Below are 16,691 nucleotides of genomic sequence, written 5' to 3'. Positions count from 1 at the left end.
ATTTTCCAACAGACAAAATCGATTGTCTTTATTCAGTTGTCCCCATCACTAACTTGAACGTCCTAATATTCAAAGTTTACGAGCTTTCATGCTCTAGTACATTACTTTGAATTACTAAAAGACTAACAAAGCTCTAGGATGTAATCATATTTTAACACCGATCGCTACACATTATCACATATCTTACTTTAAAAGGACAACAAAGTCCTATAAAAAATTTTCTTTTGAAAGCTATTGCTACAGTTCGTTCATAACATTTCTTACCCGTAAGAATTAAGTTTATCAGAGTAAGAAGAGGGTCAACAAATCTTAAAATGCATTGGTGGCATCGTATGTTCCAGGCTAATGCTTTAGTTTTAGTGGCTTTACCTCGAAAGAATCACAGCTCAAGTTTCTGAATCATGTTAGGGAAGCACGCTGTAGCCTAAGAAGTTGTAAACGCTCTCAGCGTTTCCTGTTCATAACCAAAACTCAGGTATCACTGAGCTACGCGCGTTTCCTTTTCCGAATAAAACTGTTCGCATGTGTTTAACCTACTGTAGTATCCGCTTGTGGTTTCCAAGGCCCGAGGCTAATCAGACAGGATTTTGTGGCTTCCCGCTGCAAGGCGTCCCCCCGTTGTACCTTATATATTTCCTCCACTGACAGTTGCCTTCACACTCCTCTGTTCATTTTTCCACTGTTCTCATTGTTTTTTTTTTTTTCTTCAAGTAAGTCATCAGAATATCTTAGGTCAGTTGAGAATGCGCGTCAATCATTAGAAGCAGTTCAGTTTATAATTTAGTTAGCTCTAGGCAGGTGGACGTGTGTACTGCGGAGGGAACGACAGAAGACGAATTTTAATTTTTCCTCGTTTTTTTTTCCCCTTCATTTCTTTGATTTTCCTGCCGGAGGCCGCGGGGCACTGCCGCGGCCGTTCCGCTTCATCACGCCCCTGGATGCGACATACATTTCCAGATCCTGGGTACAAGCTTCTTAATTCTAACGTCGTACAACTGCACCAGCTTTTCTGTCACGTAATCGTACCCTCTTTAGCGTCGGTATCTTAGGCTAAGGCTACACGTGAGCTTCTTAACGTAACTTTTGTGCGATAAATAACGCAAGAAATAGCCACGAAGTGTTGCATAAGACGTGGCTACACAGTACGGAAATTAACGACAGGCGCGTTGTCAAGATCGTACAGCAGATGGATGGGGTCGTCGTCATTTTCTTGAAACAGAAGGCGCAAATGGTAGCGGCTACACGTACATCAAATAACGCAATGTTGCGGCCAGCGGCTACCGCTGGCCTATTTTTCAGACCTTGCTGGTGGCCAGATTTGTTGAGGGTTGCTCTACATTCACCTTAGTACGGGGGGGTGCCCGACACTCACAGTGGGTTTTATTGACGGTGAAGTGCTTATAATGAGGATTGAAAAGCTCAAATACGAGGGTTGCCCAAAAAGTAATGCACTGCTTTTTTTTCTCAGCCGAAAGCAATGCTACGAATGCGAAACATTACGTACGCACTATTTGAAAATGTAAGCGTCAGCGGCCGGGAGTTCCCAGGCGGGAAGTGTAAGACTTATTGAGTGCGACGCCACACTGGGCGGACTTGGATGAAATGATGATGATAGCACAACACCCAGTCCCTGAGGGGAGAAAATCTCCCACCCCAGCCGGGAATCGAATCCGGGCCCCCGTGCGCGACATTCCAACGCTCTGACCGTCCAGCTATTGGGGCAGACTACTATTTGAAGTCTCCTGAGTGAGCGAGCCAAGTTTCAGTCGCTTCCGACAGATAACGTAGCTGGAGAGCAGTTTCAAAATGGCGTCTGTGGGTGATGCATGTTACAAGCAACGTGCCGTCGTTGAATTTCTCACTACAGAGAAAGAAACAATGGGCAATATTCACAAAAGGTTGTGCAAAGTCTACGGTCGGGGAGACCATCCACGGCTGTCACACCTGGAATACACTATAAGAACGATGAGGTGGTGACCCACACAGTGAAGCACTGCCTTCGCTACCAGGACAAGGATTGGTACCGACAGTGCTTACACGCCCTTGTTTCGCCCTGGAGGAAGGCCATAGAACGCGACTCAGATTACGTGGAAAAATGGGGTGTGTAGATAAAGCATCATTCTTTTTTGTGTGTAGTTCTCATTATGTTCAATAAAGAATTGTTGAAGAAGAAAAAATGCTGTGCATTACTTTCTGGGCAAACCTCGTATTTATTACATGAATGCGTAGTGTCTGTTCTTTCGGACAAGTCCAAAGGCACAGTTACTAAACATTCATATAATTGATTCGCCTCGATGGACAACGAATCCATCTCCATCAGTGCGGATGCTTAATTACGTCCGACCTCCTGCGGGAGTCCCCAAGTAGCGACCATAGAGGGCATGGACAGGGACTGCTGATAGGTGGCGCTGGATGGAAATGTGGGTTTGTGAATGGCGTGCCGAGATAGTCCGCGCAGTTGCGAGAAACGCTGTGTCCGAGTGACGCAACTGTCAATACTCCGTTCATCATAAGAATAAACCTCATGTAAAAGTTACACCATGTATTCTTCCAAGTCTGCTGGAACCTCATTGGATTTCGTTTCATGAGGAGCTCTCTCTCTCTCTCTCTCTCTCTCTCTCTCTCTCTCTCTCTCTCTCTACTATAATCAATTACGACACTGAGGATACGTTTTATGCCGTGCGTTACGCGTACCTGGAGTCAGCGAGAATATGGGGCAATAACTTTACCGGCGCTTTTAATTTGGACAGCACTGGCCAGGCAAGTGATCCAGCTAACCTGCAGTGATGTGAACAGTTGGGGCAAAGACGTAAAAAGAGACGAGAGGAGAACAACAAAGTTGTGAACGTCACTTAATTTTTAAACAGAAGGAAATTTTATATGGCATAACTCAGGCGATACGCTTCTTAGGTGACCTGACTGAAAACATAACGTGCCCTCGATCCTAACTTACATAGTTCTGCAATTAAAAACAAGAGTGATGAAAATTCCTGACTTCAAAAAACGGTAATTTTTCTGCATGAGCTATGCGTGCCGTATTACCGCATAGCAGATTTCCCATGTATTTAAAGCCACTGAAGGTATTACAGTCAGTGTCTGGTAACCTCTGAACTCTCTTCATATCGATCTCCGCGGAATACATTTCAGTACTGCTACGTTGATAACGAGACGAGCAGCAACAGAATCCCAAGTCAGCAAAAAGTCTAAATTTCCTCCTCCTCTTCCTCTTTTATGACGTGCTGTCCTGGATTTCGCCGTCGTTCGGCGTTGATATGTGACAAAAGTTTGTGAATCAGTTCCAGAACGTTTGGGAGCTTAAATGTCTTGTTATTTCTTGCGACAAATCCCATAACTTGGCTGTAGATCAGTTCTATTGGATTCAGATAGCAGTGGTACGGTACAACTGTAAAAATGCAGCATTTGTACAGTGCGCTTGTCGCTGTGAAAATCGTTTTCCATGTTTCTACGACGCTATCACTCCGGCTGGCGTGAGACCACATCTGTCCTACAAACCAATGTGCACATTCAAATAGAGTATTTGACTTTTTCTCCAAAAAAAAGATTGTGTAATGTTTTCTTAACTTCAGCCACCTTTAACCATCTTTTATAAAATATCGATACTTCATAATTTATATTTGCAATGAAAACTAGAAATATGCGTGCGATATTTAATTAGAAACTAGAAGACATGTCTTTTTCTTGAAAAACGGTGGTTAAGTATGATTTAATTAACATATATTTGATGAATTTCGTATTTAAATGATCGAAGTGTTCAAACCGAAAAAATTATAGATCACAACCAGATTCGTACTGCCGCTTCCCCATTTATTATACAGTGTTTCTCGAAAAAAATGTGAGAGCTGATTTTTCTCTGTAAGGTTGTGAAAAACATTAAGAACAACTTGTTTCTCGCCAATAACGCCGCGCGCATGTTTAACTACGAAGCACGAAGCAGTGTCATCCATTTTCACAGTACATATTAACAGCAAGACAATCAGAGCACAAGTAGCGTTTACGGAGGCTGTGACTGTACACAGTTTTTGAAATAAACATTACGTAGCTGAAGCGTGATTAAGAAAAACGTTGATGGCTGTTAATACGTCAAAATGTCTTAAAGTTTCATTTACAGTGACATGGGAATAAGATATCTAAGTTGGATCTACTTCCAAGAGTGGAACAACGCCACTTTACGAGAGTTGCAGCTGCTGACCAATCATAGCGCTTGTGTTTGTTTGCATCAGGTATATTCTTATGATGAGCGAAGTACAGTAAGCAGATCATCCTGCTTTCGAATCCCGATCCGGTACATGTTGTGTCTAGGCAAGACAGCCTAGACACAATGAGAGGAAGCCGAAAGGCACGCGCTTAAACTCACGCAGGCTGGCGTGAGGTCTGAAACAGGATACGTAATGAATGCTATAAAGAAAAGTACGTAGCTGCTGGAATACTTAACTTTAATCCACAATTGGTGAACATTGGTCTTGTTGATACAGTATTATCATCTCAATATAACTTGGTGATGGCGCCTTGCTAGGTCGTAGCAATTGACTTAGCTGAAGGCTATGATAACTATCGTCTCGGCAAATGAGAGCATATTTGTCAGTGTGGCGTCGCTAGCAAAGTCGGCTGTACAACTGGGGCGAGTGCCAGGACGTCTCTCTAGACCTGCCGTGTGGTGGCGCTCGGTCTGCAATTACTGACAGTGGCGACACGCGGGTCCGACGTATACTACCGGACCGCGACCGATTTAAATGCTAAAACCTAGCAAGTGTGGTGTCTGGCGGTGACACCACAGTACACATTTTCACTCGTCGCAGCTGATTCCGCGTAAAGTTTCGATGTCGCTAACATCTACGATCCCTTTCCTTTCCCGTCCCTCCACATATATAAACATTTGTATGTAAACTTATGTTCGCAACACTAATTATAAAAATCGTTATAGGAAACAAGTTCCATGGACGAGTGTATGCGAAGCAATTTCCGGACACCGATTGTAAAATAAGGAAACAGGAGAAAGAAGTAAAATAGGTCACCTTTTGTAGTATTACTTACAGTTCTTGAAATGGTACGGCAATAATAACTTCATAAGCACACTGATGCTATCTCAGTTCCACTAGATACTAAGTGGCTATATGAAGTACGTTTGACTAGTAATTAGGTGTATAACTAAAACAGTATGAACAGTCTTAAGACTTTTAGCTACATCTCATTTTGTGTGGAAAGTAGTTTAGTTCCAGCAGCTATAAGCACTCATTTCGCCAGGGAAGTAGTCCGTGACTTTAAGTAAAAGATGCCGCAATATTTTGTCTTACTTAGAGACCCCTAGTTCCACACAAGGTGATACAGTTTCTAAAGAACAGAATAGTGTGTCTTTAGACTCAGATCCATCCATTTTTCTGACGAAATTGTGTAAGAAGCAATATGTTTTGATTATGGAATTTGCAAATTCAGCATGAACATAAAGAGGACAGTGAGAAATGCGCCACTTACTGGCTAGTATTACAGATGCACTTTCCACAAAGCTTCAGGTTCTGCTGAGTTGATAACTGAAGAGTTTTTTCGAGTGTTAGAATTGTTTTTAATACGGCCGCATTACTTTTTGACAAAGTGCAAAAGCTTCAAAGACATACAAATTTGGTTGGGGTCCTTTTTGAAGTGTTTGTGGTAAAGATAAATTGAAGATGGCTGAGTAGATTTTCTTCTCAATGTAACTTGCAAACGTTCCGGCATCACTGTACGCAAAACAGTATCAGCATCCGCTACAGCCATTATTACTATAGAGAAGTACATTTTGTAATTAAGAAAAGTCACTGCCACTGAGCGATGGGTGAATTATTTCTGACTTTCGTGTTCATTGTGATCTTCCCAATGCCAGGCCGTTCTACATTACTAGACGTATTCACCACCTTATCTGTTTCTTCTGACATCGTCGTCTGATAACCAATAACGAAATAATCACTTTTGATGCCACCCTCAGTTCTGTGATCGTACTTCTCAGTTCTTCGTTCCAGTCGGTGCCCAATGGACCGTGCCACAAAGGAAACTACGATGGCAACACATCGTGTACCTAGTGCGCTCCCAATCCTGCGTCATCTACGCATAAAACATTGCGTTATTTAACACGTGGTACAGCCATGGGTCTGCGGTAAGGAAACGTTGCCGTAAATTCCGCGAAACTATTGCGTTAAAAATCGCCCGTGTTGCCTTAGCCTTAGAAAGTCCCCCTCCCCTCCAAATGTTGCGTGGGCATTTGTGAAACAAAATTTGGTGCAGTATTTGGACGGAAAATGGTCGAAAACTTTTCCAGAGGGCTGAAGCAGTTGGTTTGCTATACGCAACGTGAAAGTCTAAAACAATTTTTCAAGGGTCTTGCAGCAGAGGACGCTGTCGGTGACGTGCACGCGCAACAGTAGTACCACGCGTTGTTTTCAGCATCCACGACGACTGGTGTTAGTTATCGTAGGACATGACTGTTTTGAAAACTTCCTTTGGTGAGTATTTGAGGCACCATTCTATTGACTTTGATCTGATTTCAATTGTGTGGTGAATTTTAAAACGAGTTTTCTCCAACTCTAAGGCGTGCAAAAACGGATCACACCACGAATTTTGCAATTACCTGAATTTCGGGATAGATAAGGCATTTTAGCAAAACTTCACCTCGGCTGGCGCTAAATTACAGAAAATAATTTTTCCTTAGTTTTTGTTTGACCTGCCTTTCTTTTCTACGTAAGTCATAAACAGATCGGTCATTTAAATGTACACTATAAGTTTCGTATTGACTACTTTTGTCTCCCGTACGACTGGTGCATAACGTTTCTCTGGTCAACAAGAAAATTTCTCACAAACAAACAAAAGCATCTAAGGAGACCTGTATTGTCACTCAATGGCAAAACAGTATCTCCGAGGTAACGATGCAGTGGAGATTTTCCCGTACGACCATTTCACAAGTGTACACCGTGAATATCAGGAATTCGGTAAAACATCAGATCTTAGACATCGCTGCGGCCGAAAATAGATCCTGGAAGAACGGGACGCCATGTCACGGACTGCGCGGCCCCTCCCACCGAAGGTTCGAGTCCTCCCTCGGGCACGTGTGTGTGTGTGTGTGTGTGTGTGTGTGTGTGTGTGTGTGTGTGTGTGTGTGCGTGTGTTGTTCTTAGCATAAGTTAGTTTAAGATAGTTTAAGTAGTGTGTAAGTATAGGGACCGAAAACCTCAGCAGTTTGGTCCTCTAGGAATTCACACACGTTTCAACGTTTTTTTTGAATAAGACCAAATTGTCCAGGACCCTTATATAACCATTCAGAGACGTCTGGAAGCTGTTTTGAACGGCAACGTTTTTGCTAGACCATATTAACCATGGCAATAAGTTGTGCTTTTGGTGTTGCCAATTTTTCCCATGTCCTGTATAATGAATTTCGTATTCGCCAGAACTAGGTAAAAGGCTGCTGCTGATAAATGTTCAGTAACTGATATGTTGGTAATTTTGTCTCGTCACATCTTTCTTATATTTGTCCCGAACTGCCTTTTATTCTCATCTCTCTCTCATTGTAATAGGAGATGTAAACTATCCTCTCTGTAATGGCGAGGACTTATTATCAGGAATCATCGGCATTCTTCAAGAAGCAAAATAACGGTTCCACCAAATTACGTCATTTTTTCAGAGCCAACGTCTTATTGTCTATTAAGCGTTAATAAAATATTCTCCAGATCCCCATTTGTCTTGTTATACGGTTACCAGAACTGAGGCGCTGGAGTACTTTTAGTTAACGATTGGGTGTTCCATAATTCTTAATCAGTGACAATTGTCCTATCCAATGATTGTCACTTCTGTCATGTGTGTTCTACCACGAGTGGAGACCGACGAAATTACTAACAAGGAACGTTTGTCTTAAGAACTGGAATAGCACTTCAGAATTAGAAGCCTGGTAATATATGACGACTTTGGTAGCTTGTTAGTTTTCTGTTAAGGTGAAATACTAGGCCGAGTTGTATTGGTAGTTGACTGCGAGCAACATCGCTCGCCGATACGTAATATAACCGGGTGAGCGCTCGGGCGGACAGGATCACCACGTCGAACTAATAGCGCTGTGGCTGCCGCTCGCTGACCTGTATTAACAAGTAGTGTTCCAGGGCGATGTCACGGTCAGCGCCAGGACACCATTACCTGCCACCGCAGAGTAAAAGGTATTAAGTTGAGCAGCAAGCTCGCGGATCGGCGCAGTGACACAGGCATCACACAGAGTTCCTCATCTTGAAATACACATAGCTTAGAGAAATGTATAAAAAACAGGCTTATTTGAAATATAAAACACGCAGAGACTCATAGATCTCGTAATGAGACAAAATCACTGGTGAATCGTTTTAAGAAGAACCACTGGCAAATATTTTTTTTAAAATGTAGGAAATGTCTTCCATGGGCAGCAGAAACAAATTTGGAGAATGATACAACAGACGAAAGAAATAAATGAAATTGTGGAAGTGAACGATATAAATAGAAATCGTGGGATATGTGTTTAATAGAGCTGTTTAAAGAAAAAATATCAGTTGTTTAAAGGTATAAAAACTACCAAAAACGGAACGATATCAAGAGATCAACATAAAAGTAAACGGTGATGTAACAGTTTCGCATACAGAGATAGAAAACGCTGTAAGTCTGCTAAAAAAATGTGAAATCTTCAGGGAAAAAATTAATTCCCAATGAATTACTGAAGTATCGAGGATATTCACTAACTATATAGTTAGCCAAATTGGGTAACCATGTTATAACCTTTAATAAAATTCAAAGTTTATGGAGAACTAGTATCACTATTCTCAAGTACAGAAACGAGACAATAAAGACCCGTCCAATCGCAGAGGGATAAATCTATTCAGTTCAGTTCTTAAACTCGTAACAAAAATAATAGGGAAAAAACTGAAAAGCATTAAATCCTTGCAGAGGATCCGGCAGGTCATGCACAGATACAGTATTCATTCTTAGACAGTCTGTTGAGTGCAACAGATCAGCTTATTTTTGTTTTATTGACTGAGAGAAGGTTTGCGATATGATTCAGTTAACAGTTGTGGAAAACCTGCTCTACAGTCGGTGAATTCCTTCAATCTTAAGAAAAACGGTTGAAGATATTTATTCCAACAACTACAGCCAGATGAAAATTGGTTCCAGGCTAACTAGCTGTATGGCAGTTCCAGTACTAGACAAGGTGACTCTTTGAGCCCATTGCTATTTAATATAGTCGTGGACGAGGTGATGAGAAAGATCTTGGTCGTAGTGATTATAGAATGGGGGACGAAGAAATAAAAATTATTGGTTACGCTGAAGCAGCAGTTCTGCAGGCAAATAGTGAAGATAACCCGCAGAAACTTTTACATATACGTAACGTGGTAGCCAGAAACCTAAACCTGGTCATATCCACTCAAAGAAACGAATGTATGACCACATCTATGGATCGAATTAGAAGCAAACTGAACTGGTAAAAGTAATATAGGCATTCAAGGAAAAGATGGAGTGACAACCTCAAGTAGACTGGAGAGAAAACGCTTTAGCCTAGGAACGAAGATATAAGGAGGAGGAAGAAAAAGAAATACCCTGTGTTTGTAGTCGCGTAGTAATATGCGCTGAGCATATTTGTTGCAATGTATTTCACATATTAAACTGAATAAAAAAATTCAGAAGATTAGGATTAAATCTGGGTAATTTTCTGTGCTCTCTTGCTAAGAATAAAGCAAAAAATACTTTCATTTTGTCGCGAGATAAGATCTATCTAAATCGAAAAGGCGACTGGCGGAGATGAACGAGCCAGTCGGATGGCGACATGTGGTGGACAGTGCTGGTAGCCGTCTTTGGGATTATCTTCCATCCAAACTTCCAGAAGGCCCTTCCGAGGAAGGAGTAGATTTCTTATCACCTTGTTACTGAAGGATTGCTCGCATGTGAACGTGAATAAAGTATTTGTTACTTGGACGAAAATTTGGAGACACTCTGCCCGTCCCTGCTCTTCGTTGATCACGTTTCATATCCCAATTGTTCTTCCAGCGTTGGAAGGCAGCCTCTGACGAATGCTGGGCCCATCCCAAAGCGAGCTGTTGGGAGTTCCGTAGTGTTCTCAGTGAGAAATTCTCGTGTTTGGAAACAAATCATACAGCACAAAAACAAGATGAGCGAACCTACAAGCTAAGACGTTTCCAGTAAAAATGTTTATTATTTTCCATGCAATCACAAACGTATTTTCAGACTGCTGATTTGGGTCGTCACGAATGAACGTCTCAGTCGGTCGAAGTCGGTAACCTGTGATAGTCTAGGGGAAAAAATTAAGTATTTTAGAAATCACGGTCGTCTACAGACGTTATCTAAAAATTGTCGTACTTGTTACGTCGTTTCTGCACAAAAAGTGTGTCGCTCACCGCTATAGCTTCTTGTGCGTTTCACATACTAAGTCTTTGTCTACTAGATACCAATCTCTGGGCCTTGACAGATTTCTTCGACCTAGTGGATTTCTTTGTCCCAATTCATTCTGTCGTAATTTTCCCTCCATTTTGTGGTTTTGCTATCAATTTTGTCTCTTGCGCTAAATAGTTTACGTCCTCCCTAATTTCGTTGTTTATTAATCTGTCTGCTCTGGTAGAAGCTTTCACAGCCCTAAGAAGACTCACCTCAGCTCCCAGCCTCTTACTTACTGTTTGCTAATGAGCTACGACTCAGTTCGTAGTGTGCGGTCGGGCTTTGCTTCTCAAAACTTCATTCCCGTGGCTTTAGGATTCACTAACGCAACCTGTAAAAACTGAACACTCATAGGATCACTTTGTTGTCTGTGTCTGTCTGTTTGCCTATCTATCTATCTATCTGTTAAGGCCCCATTTTTTTTTCCAGGAACAGATAGAGGTACCAAGTTGAAATTTATGTCCAATGCTAAGGTCAACGGTCCCTCGGCGGCGCAAAAAAATTTAAGCTTCTGTGTCAATGCAGTATTTATGTCACGTATTCTGATACTCGCAAACCCACTCATCAATATAGAGTAGGCCTAAAATCATGAAATTTGGAAAGCAGCAACGTTTAACAGTGCACGTAAAGGAAACAAATCCGGAAAGTGTTAATTTGTTAATAAATAACACGAAAAATCTTTTTGTCATATTTCATCCGACTTCAAACTTAAGACGTTCTCGAAAGTCTTGGAATTCCCGGTACCGATGTCGTGCCATTATCAATACAGATAACAGACAGGAATCGTGGACTTTCTCGATTTCCGGGATAGATAATCTATGTACATAAATAAGTTTGTACGGAACGCTCACAGTGCGAATCGTACTGACACTTTGCCAATTTCCTTTCTGAAATGTCTGTCCATTGTACCGCACATATTTCCAAAATTTGTATATTTTTGTCTACAGTGCTGTCCATTAAAATTACGTCATGAGGACGGCATGCTACAAACGTCAAATTCGTATAAAGTTTACTAGCATTTCAGCGCAACCGCACAAAGTAGCAGGACTTAGACCACATACATTCTATAAGTAAAGGGAGATTATGCAAAGTAGCTCTCATTCAGAAGTTATATCTGAATGCTAATTGTTTCTGATACGATCATGTTGTGAAACGGCTTTTTTCGCTCAGAGGTCCAACAGGAACCTCGTCACAAGACGACTACCGAACGTCCTACACAAAAGACAGAAGGGCCGAGAAATGACGAAAGACTCCGAACAGCGAAAAGACTCAAGCTGTAATGTTTATACACAGGAAAGGAAAGGGGCTACCATGTCGTCGCCCACACCTCACCCTTTGTCTCCACAGACGCAACATTGAGCGACGGCCTGATGTAAAATACCTCGGGGTGACTTAGACCAGCGCCTCTTATGGCAAAGGCACACGGAAGTCCTGAGGGTAAAAGCAAGTCAAAGGCTCCACGCACTCTACGCCTTACTAAGGAGAGAAAGCAGCATAACAGCGAGCATTGCGGCAAGAGTGTACTGCAGTATAGTACGCCCCATCCTGGTATTTGCCTGCCGTGTACGGGGCTACGCTGCAAAAACTCACGTTAAAATACTATACGCAATCAAAAACAGAGCTCTGAAACGAACCATACGAGGTCTGTTCAAAAAAATTCCGGAACATTCGTAGTTTCGCGCCAATGGTGTGATGGAGAGAAATGCGGTTGGCGTCCCTGCACACGTCTGTCTTTGGTGTGTAACTGTCGGAAGTTTCATTGTTCTATGTCTGTTACTTATTGTTCAGTTTTGCATTGAGTAGAACGTCTCTCACAGTTTGCCAATTTCGAGGTGGCAGAATAAGAGGAGCAATACGTCTGCGTTATAGTTTGCCTGAAACTCAAGAAAACCTTTAGAGACACACCAAATAATGCAGGAAGCCTGTACTGATGAGTGCTTAGCCGCATTCGGCGTTACACGTGGTTCACACTGTTGAAAAATGGCAGGACGGAAGTTAAAGACGACTCTCGTTCAGGACGCCCACCGACGCTCCTTTCAGGAATGTCAAGGAAACTGTGCGTGCCAATCGAAGACTGACTGACCGAGAGATTGCAGAAGAGTGTAACATTTCAATTGGAACGTGTCATGACAGAGGATCTTGGAATGCTTCGTGTTGCCGGCAAGTTCATCCCACGACTCATGAGTCAAGACCAGCAAGACCTTCGCCTCGCAACCTCTGAAGAGCCCTTGGATCGCACAAATAAAAATGAGATAATCCATAAGGGAATCGTAACTGGTGTAGAGATGTAGGTCTACAGTTGTAAGTTGAGTCCAAGGTCCAATCTTCACATAACGTCGGGAAACATTCACCAAGACCAAAAAAAGCTCGTCAGGTCAGATCAAATGTCAAAACCATGCTGATAGTTTTCTTTGACTCTGAGGATCAGTTCATCATGAATTCGTGACACAGGGACAAACTGTTAATCGATGGTACTATCGGGACGTGTTGCGACGCCTTCGAGAAAATGTGAGAAGGAAACGGCCTGAAATGTGGTGAGACAATTCATGGCTCTTGCATCACAATAACGCACCCGCACATTGTGACATTTCAGCCTGTATCACTGCGATTTTTAATATGTAAAAGCTATTTTTTCTGTATTCGCGTCAGTGTGCGCGAACTTTTAACATATACCAATGAATGTTGTAACCAGATATCTTTGCCGCGCTCCTGAAAAGCGCAGAATATCACGATAGCTATAAATTGTTATACGCTGCTATCGATCAGTAAACAAAAAAAACGATGCACCTATGTTTCAAAATAACAATTGCCAATTTTTACTTCTGCAGGGAGCCGCGCCGCTCTCTAGTTCTTCTGTGAATGTGTTGCGAGTCGGACGCAAAAGTATTGTGCTCCATACTGATATAATCATTTTATTGTAAATTTAAGAGTTTAAGTGATTAAAAAATATATGTAGCCACAAACAAGCGAGAATGTGTATCATGAAAATTCGCTCCACCGCCACAATGGGTGGCCATGTTAATGTAAGTTTCCGTTTCATAATATAATACTTGAAGCCTTGAAGTTTATTTAATTTCGAAGAAAATCTCTCAACCTTATTTTCATTAATTATACTTGTGATAATCTTTCCTGTTTAAAAGATTTATGCAGCTTATGATCCAGCGTGTGTTCTGTCGGAACAGGAGGCTGTCGTGACGACATCGTTATAGTATTTATTCCAAGTTTTTCCAGTTCCGTTTATATGTTCGTACAAATCCAATTAGTTGGTCCCTTAGGTTTCTTTCATGTAACTTCTGTCTGTTTTCTCCGCGCGATCTTCCTCCGAAAAAAAATTTCTGTTCATTTTTTAGTAATTTTCGATATCGCGAATGAGAGAAGACAGCCGCCTCCTGCTCCGAACGGAACACCACGACTTTTCTAACGTCGGAGAGTACCGCACGAATTTTCCGCTAAAAAGTAATAGAATTTCTTAAAGTTGGATCAATTACACATGTTGCTGCTGTTCTCCGACAAATCTGGTGTGATTAATAGTAATTTATTCTGTCACGACAAAAAGAACCAATTTTATTTTTACCAAAGCAAGAAAGCTTTCAATTAAATTACTAGAAAAAAAAAATCATACCAGAACATTCATCCCTTTTGGTGCGCGACTGTCGCACAAGAAACATCACTGACCTGCCTCATCCTCCGTTATCTCCAGACCTGGGCGCTGCGAACTTTCTTTTTATTTCCAAAGTTGAAAACCCACCTGAAAGGAAGAAATTTTGCAACAATAGACGAGATAATACAAAATTCGCTGTCTGTGTTTTCTGCGACCCAGCAAAAGGCGTACCAAGACTGCTTTCGGAAGTGGAACGGCGTTGGGAACGGTATACCTGTTCTGCAGGAGAGTATCTGGAAAGTGACGATGCATAATAAGTAAAAGGTGAGCGCAGAAAAATTTTGTGGACAAAGTTCCGCAATTTTTTCGAACAGACCTTGTACATGTAGACAACCGTTTTCCCACAGCAGTCCCGCACACTGCTATCAACATTGACGCTAAAAGTGAGGATTCAATTGCTCGCCGAAGCAATCTAGCAAAGAGGCCGGTACTCACCAAAAGAGTTAATAAAATCTCCCTTGAGAACTACAACCCAAGAGATTTCCGAATAACAACCCTCAGACCGTTAACTGACAATTAGTCACATTGCGGCGGCGCGGTTCTTTCCGTCCCTTTACGACGAACCTTCACCTACCTGTGAACATTGTCTCAGCAGATCATCAGTAGGGAAGCCGAGCGAAACCTACTGTACCTCGACGTGAACCAGGCTGCAATTAAAGTCACTAAATCTACGTTTCGGGAGAAAGTTTTCACACGAAATGAAAGGATGGAAATTTTGTCCTTAATTAATATATTGTGAAACTTAGGTGAACAAGTATCACTGCCAAGCCCGTGCTAATCTTAACGCAGTCACTCACTATCCCTTTCACTCACGTTAGCAAGTTTATGGAGTTGCATTTCCCGAAAACGTAATAGCTACAAAACCACGTATTGTTTTTGGTTGAGAATGCTGTCGGTACCTAATGCAGTCACAGTTTTTAGCCACCAACCTGCTCAATATGCCACGCGGAATTTGTCTTTTCTCGTCATAAAATTCACTTAAAAATTCCGAAATTTCTACACACCCATTGGAATAATTATGCCGTCACTTTACAACACTTTTGATGTATGAAACACTGCTAGATCCGGCAACTTATCATTTCCATCGGAACTACTGCTGCGCACGTCCAAACTGTTTCATTAAGTCTTCTCTACCAGCAGAGAAAGGAGCGCGAAGAATATTGCTTTACCATTGGTCAGTTTACTCAACAGCCAATAGCAAAACAACATTCTCCCGCGTCAATCCGCGCTTTTCATCAATAACCAATCGCAAAATAGTAAACCTAACGACTGCACTTTTTACCGACGTAATTATCTGATATGCTGAAGTTTTGTTTATGCATAAAGTTATTTACTATTGTTATTTATATCAGAATTAACTTTCCCTTTACCATAAACTTACTTTATAAATCTAGTCAACAAAAATCCCCTTTGTCTACATCCATACTTCTTCGAAATGTTCCCACACTAAATCCCACTACATAACTCGTTAAACAATTATCTTCATATTAACCTTAAACCAAACTCACGCATCATTCATACTGCTAAAATACATTTATAACATTTTACTTACACAACAAGACATAATAACACTTTATGAAAATAGAACAGTTTATGAAAAACGTTCTATCACTTTAGTGCACTCTAGTATCACTTTAGTGCACGAATGTAAAATTAGAGAGATTAGAGCGCGCACGGAGGCTTTCAGACAGTCGTTCTTCCCGCGAACCATACGCGACTGGAACAGGAAAGGGAGGTAATGACAGTGGCACGTAAAGTGCCCTCCGCCACACACCGTTGGGTGGCTTGCGGAGTATAAATGTAGAAATGTAGATGTAGATGTAGTGGGCACAATCTAAACTAAATCAGTCCATTATCCAATATTGTCCTCTATCGGCTGATACACAAACTACGTGCGCGTCCAGTCTTGCGTCACCATCTGTCACTCTCCAGCTCTGAGACACATCTCCCACTTAACCGCCTCCAAGGCAGGATCGGTATACCGCGCCACGCCTCGACATGAGAAAATCCACACCCAAACTCCTAATCGTAAGACTAGAGCCAGGTAATTCAATCTGATAAACAACAGGACCACAACGAAACGCCAGGAACATTACCACTACCACTAAAAGGCAGAAGTAAATTTCTTGAAGACAAAAAACCTTGACAAAATCAGCATTGTAAGCAAGGCTGACAGTATGAGAGAGCATTTAGCAGCAGCAGATTCGTGGCCTATATAGACTGCGTTTCGCCGTCACTGTTCAGCGAAGATATTATTGCACTTGGCCGCTATCGGAAACACGCGGCGACGTTACAGTTAACAAGTGCAGTGGTGACTAAACGCATCATGCGATCACTGCTTTCAAGTCAGCTGTGCATACACTGTCAGCCTCGATTACACGCTCACCCGCGATAAGCCGACCGGAGCGCCCTCACTTTCTGGTGCAATAATGTTGTCCACTAATATATGGCACTGCTGGTCGCGTTGGTTTGGGATCGCCCCACCCAGTGTCATAGCGGACCGACACAACTAACGCCCGAGACGACAGAGACTGTTCGCTCGGCTATTCACTATCGCACAGTCACATCATACAAGGGCGCCCGTACTATCATT

General features: G+C 42.0%; 1 protein-coding gene across 2 annotated transcripts in view; it reads left to right on the top strand.

Annotated features, from left to right (window-relative positions):
* Positions 1–16,691, top strand: part of LOC124794460 (major facilitator superfamily domain-containing protein 6) — a 218,786-nt gene that overhangs the window by 105,726 nt on the left and 96,369 nt on the right. The window lies entirely within an intron of this gene.

This window comes from Schistocerca piceifrons, chromosome 1 (assembly GCF_021461385.2).
Source record: "Schistocerca piceifrons isolate TAMUIC-IGC-003096 chromosome 1, iqSchPice1.1, whole genome shotgun sequence".
Taxonomy (NCBI): domain Eukaryota; kingdom Metazoa; phylum Arthropoda; class Insecta; order Orthoptera; family Acrididae; genus Schistocerca; species Schistocerca piceifrons.
This window is presented reverse-complemented; position numbering and strand designations above follow the sequence as displayed.